Consider the following 11,686-nt stretch of genomic DNA (forward strand, 5'->3'; position numbering starts at 1 on the left):
CATTATGATTTTAAAATAAACTATGTAATAATTCTTATAACTTGTTGGAGCTGCTACTAAAAAAAAGCAAGGTGCCCCTTCCCCCTTTTTTACGAAACAGATTAAAAATTGAAAACCAGTTTAAATAATTAAGCTTTGTAAATTCCAAGGCTAAAACCTTTTAGGGGCTTCACAGTATTTAGTCTTAATTAAATACCTTCTCTTTATTCCATGACCGTATTTTATAACTTAATTTTTTTGCAATTGTATAAACTAGTAATTGAGTCCCAGTCCTGGATCTGTAGTGTATTGACATAATGAGCTGATACTCTTTAAATGTGGACCTGTAAGGAGATACTATGGTGTGCCGTATTGTGCTTTTTAGCCCGTTTTCCGCTCTTAATTAGCATTTACCAGTGAGGGTCATTTTGGCCCAAGTTATTTATGTATTAATAGCCTGTGAATATTGCAGTCCTTTTTAGATTGTATTGGTCTCAAGATGCATTCTGCAGTGAACCTGGTAAGCTGTTCACATGTATAGACTATTGAAATATTGTACTTGTACACATCTGACTGTTGACATTTTGTACTTTTTTCTAAATCCAATATTTCACAATAAAAACTTGTCAGAAAAGTTTTGTATTAGCTTCCTATTGCTTCTGCAACAAATTACCAAACCTTAGTGGCTTAGCACAGCAAAGATGAATTCTCTTAGGGTTCTGGAGGCCAGAAGTCCAAAATCAGTCTCACCGGGCTGATGTCAGAGTGTTGGTAGGGCAGTTCCTTCTGGAGGCTCTAGGGGAGAACCTTTCTTCATGCCTTTTCCAACTTCCGGGAATTGTATTCCTTGCATTCTTTGGAATTCTTCCTCCTTCTGCAAAGCCAAAAAATGTAGCATCTTCAAGTCTCTCTTCCTGTCACCCTGTCTTCTCTCTTTGGTCATCTTGTCTCCCTCTGCTCCCTCTTATTCTTCTTAAGGACATCGTTGGGTCCACCTGGGTGATTGGGAATCTCCCTATGTCAAATCCTTAGTCACTTATATATTCCCTATTGTCACATAAGGTAATATTCACAGAGGTTAGAACATGGACCTCTTGGAGGGCCATTACTGAGCCTACTGGGAGCTTCATCTGCACTTTCCCAGAATGAGGCTTTAAACAGCAGATTTGTGATAATTGGCTGAAGCAAACAAATTCAGTTTTGCTACATGGTCTGTAAGACTGCCTTCACGTAACTGTTACTGAGACATTTAATTGAGATATTTTCAAAGCAACAATAAAGCAAATCAAGCCATATGTAGTTACGGTTTTGCAAACTTTGGAACATGACTAAAACTATGCACTGTTGTTTGACAATGAGTTAAAGACCTGATTCTTTATAGTTTACTTGGGGAGACCATAAACGTGAAAAAACAGCTGGAACTTAACCTTGGTATTATATAAAGTGTAATAAGCTAATAGCTTTAGCAAGGGCATCTAAGAATTGTGGTTAAGATTAGTCTAAGTCATTGCTTTCTCAAACTTGAGCATACATCAGTCACAGGGAGGGATGGGGGATTTTGTGAGGTACATGCTGCTGGGCCTCTGCCCCAGTTTCTTGAGTCCATAAATCTGGGATTGATCCCAAGAATTTGCATTTCTGAGTTTCCAGGCAATGCTGGTGCTTCTGGCTTAAAGCCCACACTCTGAAAACAAGGGGTATATAAAACAAGGCACGGGAAGTCTTCGGGGATTAATGAGTAGAAGAAATTTTGAGAAGAACTGGAGAGTGAACTTGGAAAAATTACTTGGAGCTACACTTTCAAGGCAGTTTGGGTAGTCTTTACTAGAGTTTGAAAAGGAAATGATATAAGACCAGATAATTTAACACTTTGATAAGATTGTAAGTATCATTTTCTCCAGCTGCTTTATATTATAGCCAAGGAAGTAGAGTAGGAAATGGTAAATGACCTGAGTATTGACTTATTAATGTCTTGCCATTTTCCAAAAAATTTGAGGTAGCTTGGTTTAAGTGGCTTGTACCTAGACAGTTGGCTGCACAACTGAAAACCAGTATTACAGAGACATGTGTATGGTTGTCCTGTCAGACATAGCTAAGCAGTTGAGGACGATGAAGTCATTAGTTGAATGTCGGATGGAGAAGACAAGCTTATGAGCAGAGGAAAATCTCAATTCTAAGCAATGTCTCAGCATATAAGGTGCAGAATTTGCTTTCTAATTGACAAGGGGATAGTAGATGACAAGCCCAGTGTTTTTTCTCTCCTGTTTGATGCTGATATAACTGCATTTGGAATTTTTGTGCCAGTCACTACTTTTCAAGAAAAAATACGTGCTGAGAAGTTACATGATTAGAGGGTTGAAAACTATATTTTGACTAAAATGATTGGCTTGTTTCTAAAATAAAGGCCAACAACCCTATAGAAACTGAGCCAGAGAAATGAGTAGACCAATCAAAGGGAAACTGCAAATGGTTTTTAACCATGTGAAAAGATTACCTATTCATAATAAGAAAAAAAATTAAGAAAAATAAAATTAAAAGTGTATGAAGTGAACCATTTCTCTATAGGTTTGCAATATTCCAAATCTGACAACATACTTTCTTAACATAAGTTATAGGGAAACAGTCTCCAACATTCCCTGGTGGTCATTGCAAAATAGCCCTATGTAGTTTTAATAGCTGGCAGCATTATATACATACACAGTGATGCTTTGACCTAGCAATCCAGTTTCTAGGGATCTATCCCAAACACAGTCTTACAAAAAATGAAAAGACATGCGCAACTCAGAAAACAGAAACAGAAAACAATCGAAATTAAGGGATTAGTTAAAAAAACTGGTACATCCATTTAATGGAATCTATGTAGCTGTAAAATTTACTCAGCTACTACTCACTAGGTTGTTAAGAGAAAGGCAAACTAGAGGAAAGTATGTTGTAGTGTGTCAAGAAGGGGAGGGCCGTACACACATTGTGAAAGTATCTGCTTATATTTTTCAAAAATTGAGGGCTTAACCATAATTGTTTAAATGATTACCAGTTAGGCATGAGGGAGAAACTATGTTGGAGGAGACACAGAGGCTAGAGTTCTTTGAACATACCACGTTTTGTTGATTTGACTTTGGAGTCAAAAAATTAATATTTTTACAAGATTATAAAATAAAACCATCTTTAAAGTTTTTAACAATTTTTATTTGAGTATACTTGACACAGTTTCAGGTATACAACATAGTGATTAGACAAGTTTATGTGTTACACTGTCTAAGCTCACAAGTGTAGCTACCACATGTCACCATACAACGAACACTATGACAGCCTCATCAACTACACTCCTGATGCTGTGCCTTTTATTCCCATGACTAATTCATTCCATACCTGGAAGGCGGTATCTCTGACTCCCCTTCACCCATAAAATAAAACAACCTAAAAACAAAAAAAGAAAGAAAACAGATGTATCTAAATATATAGCCAGTTGGTACCATAACCACACAGAAGACTATTATAATTGCTATAAAATGCAATAACTTGTACCTCCTTAGTGGGATATGTTCCAAAGTAAAAGAAGAACTGCAAAAGTAATTTTACACGGTTGACCAAAATCATATTGTCAGTGGCAGGGTCAGTATTGTTATTCTGAAATTAATGTGTGGGGTAAGATTTTGTGGAATAAAGCAAATGAGTAATTATGGGATATTCTATTATTCCATTTGTTGGCTCAGTACTGGGGTTCTTGACTAAAAAGGAAAGAGATATAAATGTAAGTTCAGCAAAAATCTTTGTAGTCATGCTTTTAATTAGAATTATCAGTACAAACTCAAGATATTTTATCTAAGAAAAAAATAGACATGTTTAGTAGAAAAGTATGCACCATTTTGTCATGCCAGTTAGTTAATAAAAACTACCAAAGACTATTTAGTATGCTTTCAAAAAGACTCAGAAGCCAATTGGAAGACTGCACAATTTGAGTATCAGTATAGAAAATCATAACCACAATGGGTTGAAACACTGACTACGTTTTAAATACATGAGTTCAAAATGATACTAAATAGACAAATGCACCATACCAAAAAAAAAAAGCAGTAATTGCTCACCATTAGGGGATGCTAGAGAGCTAACTCGTTATTTCAAAAATCAGTAAATAAATAGAAAAGAAACAATATTGACTACAGTTCTCAGATAAACTGTACATCTGGGGTACGTAGTAAATGAGGGATACATTCTCTTTTGAAGAGGGATTCCAGCTAATAAGTGAAAAAGGAATGGTAAAATTGCAATATCACCATTTTGCAACTTCTAATGAACTGAATGAGATAATAAACATTATTCATGCTTAGGTTAGCTGCTCAAAATACACAAAGAGACCCATTCTTAGCATCACATGCTTTCTTATCGAGGGACATACTCCTACCCATATTTTTTTCCAGAAAAGAATCAAACATAGATATGATCAAACATGTACCAATTTTCGGGAAATAGGACACAGTCTGTGGTAAATGATAGTGAAGGGATGCGATCGGCATATTGTTTCTTTGGTAAGTTGCAAGGGAAAGAAAGTGATGGAGGGAGCCTATAGAGTGAGAGGTACCGAGGTGATCCCAACCAATCACAATGTGTGGACGTTGAATCAAAGAAAACTTAGAAACTGAAAAAAAAATCACTTACGATGCAACTGGAAATTTAAATATTTATTTAATGACATTAAGGAATTAGTATTAATTAACTTTTGAAGTGTGATAATGGTATTTTGTAGCTACGTTTAATTTTTTATTGAGATATAATTAACATCTAACAGTTTCAAGTATGCAACGTAATGATATTTGTATAATTTGCAAATATGTTTAATGTTTTAAAATTTTCATAATGTTTATTTTTGAGAGACAGAGTATGAGCGGGAAAGGGACAGAGAAAGAGGGAGACACAGAATCGGAAACAGGCTCCAGGCTCGGAGCTGTCAGCACAGAGCCCAATGCGGGGCTCGAACCCACAAACTGAGATCATGACCTGAACCGAAGTCGGACACTTAACTAACTGCTAAGTCCCAAATAAGTTTAATTTTTTAGGGAGTCTTTCTAGCGACACAAAACTACTTACGGTGAAATACCTTGATGTTTGGTATTCTTCAAAATAATACAGGGAGCGAGGTAGATGGGAATATAAATGAAACAAGATTGCAGGTGAGTTGTTAATTATGGGAACTGAGTAACTGGTATCTGGCAATTCATTAAACTATTCAGTTTAACTATGTAAGTTAAAGGTTTTTTCATAATAAAAAGTAACACAATCACCATCACCCCTGCCAAATTATAACTCAGTTTATAAACGTGCTCACAGAAAAAAAACAGGGGAGGTAGAACAATACAAAAAATGAGTAGAAGTAAAGGTGGAAAAGACCACCTATATGTACCAAAATAGTTTTGTACATTTTTTATGGAATTATCCATAAGTAATGGCTATGATCATGTTACAGTATAATTTTGATTGCTGTTTCCACCCTTCACTTCCTAGATAAGCTCATTAAATATTCTCTATAAGCTAATGACCCAAATATATATCAACAGCCTGGTCATCTCTCCTAATTTCCAGACTATATATCCAATGCAGCTTGACATCTCCATTTGGGTGTCTAAACAGCCTTTCAAATGTAACATGCCCGCCTTTGTGTGATCCTGATCTACACCTCTAAGTCCAAACAAATCCCCAGCCAGCTCCTCTTGCTGTCTTCCTATCTCAGTTGATGGCAACTTGATTCTAGTTATTTAGGCAAACATTCTTGATGTCATCCTTGGCTTTTCTTTCTCTCCATATCTGTTCCTTCAAATTTTTGGTCAGCTTTTCATTTCAAAATATATCCAGAATTTAACCACTTTTTACCAACTCCATTCCTAATGGGTATCTCTGTTGCCTGCTGGCCATTTCATAACAGAGCAGCAGAGTGAGTCTGTTAAATGATGTCTTATCATGTCATCCATCTATTCCAATGGTTCTCAACTGTGTGTTATTTTGCTTCCTTGGGGACATTTGGCAATGTCTGCAGACATTTTCCTCCGTCAAGACTGGTGTTTGCTGGGGGTGGGATGGTACTGACGTCAACTAAGTATAGGTCAGAGATGCTGCTAAACATCCTACAATGCACAGAACACCCCTCCACAAAAAGATTAACCAGCCCTAAATGCCAACAATGCTGAGCTTGAGAAACCTTGTGCTACTCAAAACCCTGAGATGGTGTTTACATCTCAACTCTTACAATGGCCTAAAAAGCTTTGAACTTAACACAAGTCTTTTTACTACAGTACAGCTTTGCTGCCCATCAGTGAAGCAGCTATTACTTCCTCTTTTCTTCTTTAATTCCATGATTTAAATATTAAAGAGGAAATGAAATAAACGTATTTGAGATTTTACTGTTTTTGCTTAAATTCCTACTTATGCCCACTAGGTGGAGCACTTCACTGTTAAATAATGGCACACCAGTTGCACTGGCAGAAAGGCCATGGCATTGTGATAAGAGCCAGCCTTCCCTAACACCCCTTTTTAATAAATTTTGTTATGATAAGTAGCAATTATTTTTTCACAATTCCACAATACAATTTTTCAATTCAGTCAACGGATTAGTTCATGAAGAGTTTGTCTTCAAACGGATTTTGAATTCAGAAGCATTCTTTTTAAAATAGTTGCTTTAAAGATTTCTGTCTTGAATTTTTGGGCACATATCTCTTTCGCGCTAAAGCCAGTCCCACTTTCGCACTAAGTACAATCTTTGTTAGGTCTTTCCTCCTCCTACCTGTGAAGGAGTTCCGGCACCCAGTACAGGGCCAACATAATGGGTCAAGGAATCAACAGAAGCCCACCATGGCCAACTAAGAAATGTTTCTCTGAAAGATTTGACAGGGACACAGCCGAGACAGAATTGTCCATTTCAACAGCACAGTGGAGTCCTGGGGCTATATAATACACAGCCTGTGTGGCCATGAATGATGGTGGCCTGGGATTCGGAGTGCCCACTAGGCATGCTCTAGGTCAAGCTGCTGCATGTACTGGATGACTCCTAAATGATAATTTTTTTTTGTAGATTCTGCTTATTTTTGCACATTTCGCATGACATGGATTTTTCTTTGAGAGGGTTATTAAGGCTTCCCTAATTCATTAGTAATGGGTTGGATCTACCAGGTGTCAGGAGCTCAAAAGGACTGGGCCATTCAGCTTCTACTGAAAACTCCTCTTTTTATATTGTCAGTGCAGCTAGAAAAATCATCTCTCCTTTGCCTATGGAACAGCCAACCAAACTGCTAATAGAGTCTGCATTCTTATCACTTTACATCATTTTCAAATTATCTTACATTCTTTTCTAATATAAATTTTATTAGTACACGTTGACAGTTTAAAAATGGCTGCAGGAATTCAGATGCATCTCTTAGAAATCATTTCCAATGAATGACAGGCATTTTATAGAATGTTTTCTTTACATCACCTTGTGATTCCTTCAACGCAGCAGCACTGAGCAAACAGAAGCAACATACAGGCTTCTGTTGTCATTGGCTGCCTGCTCCTATGGTTACCAAGATGAGCCCACGAAGCTTGATCATCCTGGTCAGTAAAGTGGCCTGGTTCCTAGACTATAAATATCAGAATGGCTGTACAGAGTAAAGGGACGAAAGGGCATTTGTCAGTATTTAGTCTCTCTTTTAGGTAAAGAAATATGAGGATGTTGTGATACAAATTATTTTTAAAACATAAAGCACTATATGTTTTCTGTGTTCTTTAAATAACTGTTCTCAATCCACTTGCCTCAAAGTACCTCTGGGGAGCATCTGAAGAGTGCAAAACAAACATTTGAATTAGGAATTGGGTGATGAATTCAGTTAGTGCATCTAGATCATTTGTGACAGGACATGAGATTAAAAGTCATGACTGAGACACTAAGACTCAATAGACAGCATATTCCAAAGTAAGATGGCCCGTCCTTGAAGACTTGTAGAAAAGGAGGTCCCTGGAAACCCGGGACACAATTCTTCAACCCCTCCCCAACATAAAGGGTCTAAAAACGTTGAGAGTGGTACCTAGGAGAAGAATTTTTTTGGCTTTGTAGCCAAAGAATTTTTTGTAATTGAGCTACAAGCCCTTCCTCTTCTCAGAAAGAAGTACATGTGGGCTGTAGCCCTTCAAAAAGGGGATCTTCAGTGATTCAGTTGAAGAACTTGATATGTTCCCTGCCATGGTGTGGACAGAAAAGACTGGTGTCTGACTTCTCCCTGGAATATTGCACACATGCTAGATACAGCTGGCATGGCTCGCTTCTCTGAGGGCACCAACAAAGGAAATGTTGCCATATCAAGATTAATTTCCATTCCCAGAGATTATGAGGTCAAGGATATCTGAGTAGTATTTCCAGTTGTGGGAAATGTGATTCAGCCAGCTTAGAGTTGTTCCAAATTTTGCCCAAGAGAGCTGCTTCAGGTAGTTAGGAGATGAGCAGTGAGGTGAGTCCAGCAAAGAATCTTCACTGAACAGGGCACCTGGGTGACTCTTCATTGAATAGTCAAAAGGAAAACCTGGGCTTTAAGGCAACACAGTGAGCCATAGGAAGGTATCTTGCCCAAGTCATGGAAAGTACAATAAAAAGTTCCCAGTGGTATGGAGGAAGATCTCAAAAGAAGGTACCAACGCTGCCGCAGCCACCTGTCCTGTCACAGGATATCAGCTCTGAACATTTGCCAAAATCAGAGAGTGAGGCCGTCTTATAATAATATCACTAAGAACTCCCACTCTGCTAACTACCCTTGCATCTCCCTGCTTTGATGCTAGCTGGGTCAGAACACTGGCAAGGCACAGAAGAGGCCAGATCTTAGTAGGAGGAAAGAGATCATGATCTCTCTACTGACTGCAAGTAGCTGGCCCACAGCATCCTCAGCTGGAGAAGAGAAGACATCTTCACTTGAAAATTGTAAAGTTTTCATTAATATGTAGGTGTGATAGCTATCTCCAAAAATTAGCCCATAATCACACCTTCCAGTATTCACACCCTCATGTAGTCCCCTCCTACACTGACTCTGGGATGGCCCTGTGTCTTCCTGTAACCAATATAATGCAAAGGAAGTGATGCTGTGCTGGTTCTGGGCTTAAGCTATAAGGAGGTCTGGTCATTTACAATGTTGTGTCACTGGGGAATCTTTCGTGCAAGAAGGCCAGTTATGCTGCTAAAGAGACCACCTGGAAAGGAAAGCCTGAAACTGCACAGAGAAGGAAAGGAGACTGGCTACTTCACTCAAGTTTAAGGTCAATCTTATTTCATCTATATCTATACCCAGTTTCCCCCCATTTATCTTGAAGCAAATCCTAATCATCATATAATTTCATTTGTAAATATTTTAATATGTGTATCTAAATGAAAAAGATTCTAAAAACATAGCTCTTAATCCCATTATCACTTAAAAGTTATAATCTCTTAGTATTATTATCAGTGTTCAAATTTTCCTAATTTTTCATCTGTTAAAATTAAGATCTATATAAGAGCCATATAGAATTTTACAAAAGTGGAGCCAGCAAATGGAGAGACTTCCCAGTAGTGAGCTGGTCCACCCCACAGAGATCTTACAAGGCTCAGGACTTGGAGGTGCCAGGCCCTGTGGAAGTTGGGAATGAGGCACGGAGCTGAAAATAAGATTGTTTGAAGATGTGCAGCAAACAAAAGAAAGCTTGAGTTCAGAACTCAGCAATATCAGGCATCGTGGGTGGCTAAGGTGAGAGGCAGACAAGAAAGCAGGGAATGAGTGAGAGTCTACATTCAGAAAACAAGACCAGCTCTCTAGCCACTCTCCCTGTCCAGGACATCAGAAGCCTGAGAATGAATAAAACAGGATACAAATATGCAAGGACAGAGTAAAGAGGCTAGGAAAGCACAGCAGGTATGACATGCTAACAGATACTGTGGAAGGGAGAAAGCTGGTGGATGCCAACTTAGCCAAGTGAAAACAGCTGAAACTTACGCGCCGGCAAAAAGGGTGCCAACAATGAGGCTTCACTTTGCAGGACCCAGCAAAGACCGGGGAATTGGAGACTGGGCGAGGACGGCTTAATGAAGTTTGATTGAAATTCAGACTATTTGAATCCTTCCTCTACCACCATAAAGCCAGGCATCTAGAGGTTTATTTTCCAGAAAAATTGAAGCCAAGACACTCTGGACTTAGCGATGATGAGTATAGCCTGGGGTCAGAGTGAGTCACTTTATTAGCAATAGGGATTCCATTAAATTCCTCATAGTGAATCGTAAGATCTCTCTGTTCCTTTAGCTGGCCCTTCCATCACAGCCATTCAGGGTATTGCACTGAGGTGAGTTTGAGAGGATTTAGCTCTCTAAAGGGAACAGGCATGACAAGAACTAGGGTGGTTACTAATAAGAAACCATCACAAAATTTAGTGGCATGCAACAGAAACCATTTATTATGCTACTGGTTCTGTGGATCAGGATTTCAGACAGGCTATTCTCTAATAAAACTTACGTGGAGATGTTTGTCTCTGCTTTATAACACCTGAGTCTCACCTGGGAACACTCAACCACCTGGAGCAACTCAAATGACTAGAGACTGGAATCATCTAGAAACTTCTTCAATCATGGGTTTGGTGCTTGGTGAGATGGTGTAAAGACTGGGCTCAACCAGGACTGTCAACTAGAATGCCTACATGCAGTCCCCATGTAGTAAGAGCTTCTAACAGCATGGTGGACCAGTCCAGCAAAGAAAATAGGAGATCCCTGGCCATTTATGATCCAGCTTTGCCTGTCATATTGTGTCACTTCTGCTGTCAAAGAAGTCAAAACTCACCCAGATTCAAGCGGCCATAGGCATCATTTTTCAATAGAAGGAGTGTCAAAGAATTTGTAGCCAGGTTTTAAAGCCACCACAGATAATCACGAAAGAAGTAGACAAATGGTCAGTGGCTTATCAGGGAAATGAAAGCAGAAGGCCAGAGAAAAATCAGACTAGCCCTGGTTGATAAGGGTTATGGTAACAAACATAACTTCCCAAACCACCTCCTGGTGCCTGAAGCTGGCCTAGTCAGCTCTAGTTCCAGAGTTTCAGGGAAGAGCATCCAGGGCTCTGGGGAGCTGGGAAGATGAGGGAAGGTCAGTATGGGGTGAACCTCTGGAGCCCTATCAACCACAAGCTCAGCGGTACTTTGTTTAGACCCTGACTCAGGAGGATAACAAGGGAAATTTGAACATTGATGATACTGAAGATTACCGGTAATTTTGGAGTATGATAATGACATTATTGTTAGGTTAAAAATGATATTATTTTGTTTTAAAAAAGAGTCCTTATTTTTTCACAAAAGTGCTAAAGTAAGTACAGATAAAATAATATGAAGTATTGGATTTACTTCCAAATAACCCAGTGAGGGAAGGAGAAGGAGATGGGACTATATATGAAACAAGACTGGCTATATAATCACAGAAATGGGGGGTTGTTATACTATTTTCTCCTCTTTTGCATATGTTTGAAAACTTTCACACTGAAAAAAAATATTGTTTATTTATTTTGAGAGAGCTAGAGCGAGACCACAGGGAGGGGGCAGTGAGAGAGAGAAAGAGAGAGAGAATCCCAAACAGGCCCCTCACTGTCAGCATGAGCCTGACATGGGGCTGGAACCCATGAACCATGATATCATGACCTGAGCTGAAATCAAGGGTCAGAGGCTCAACCAACTGAGCCACTCAGGTGTC

The sequence above is a fragment of the Hyaena hyaena genome, unplaced genomic scaffold, assembly GCF_003009895.1.
Source record: "Hyaena hyaena isolate Hyena2069 unplaced genomic scaffold, ASM300989v1 scaffold_882, whole genome shotgun sequence".
NCBI classification, from domain to species: Eukaryota; Metazoa; Chordata; class Mammalia; order Carnivora; family Hyaenidae; genus Hyaena; species Hyaena hyaena.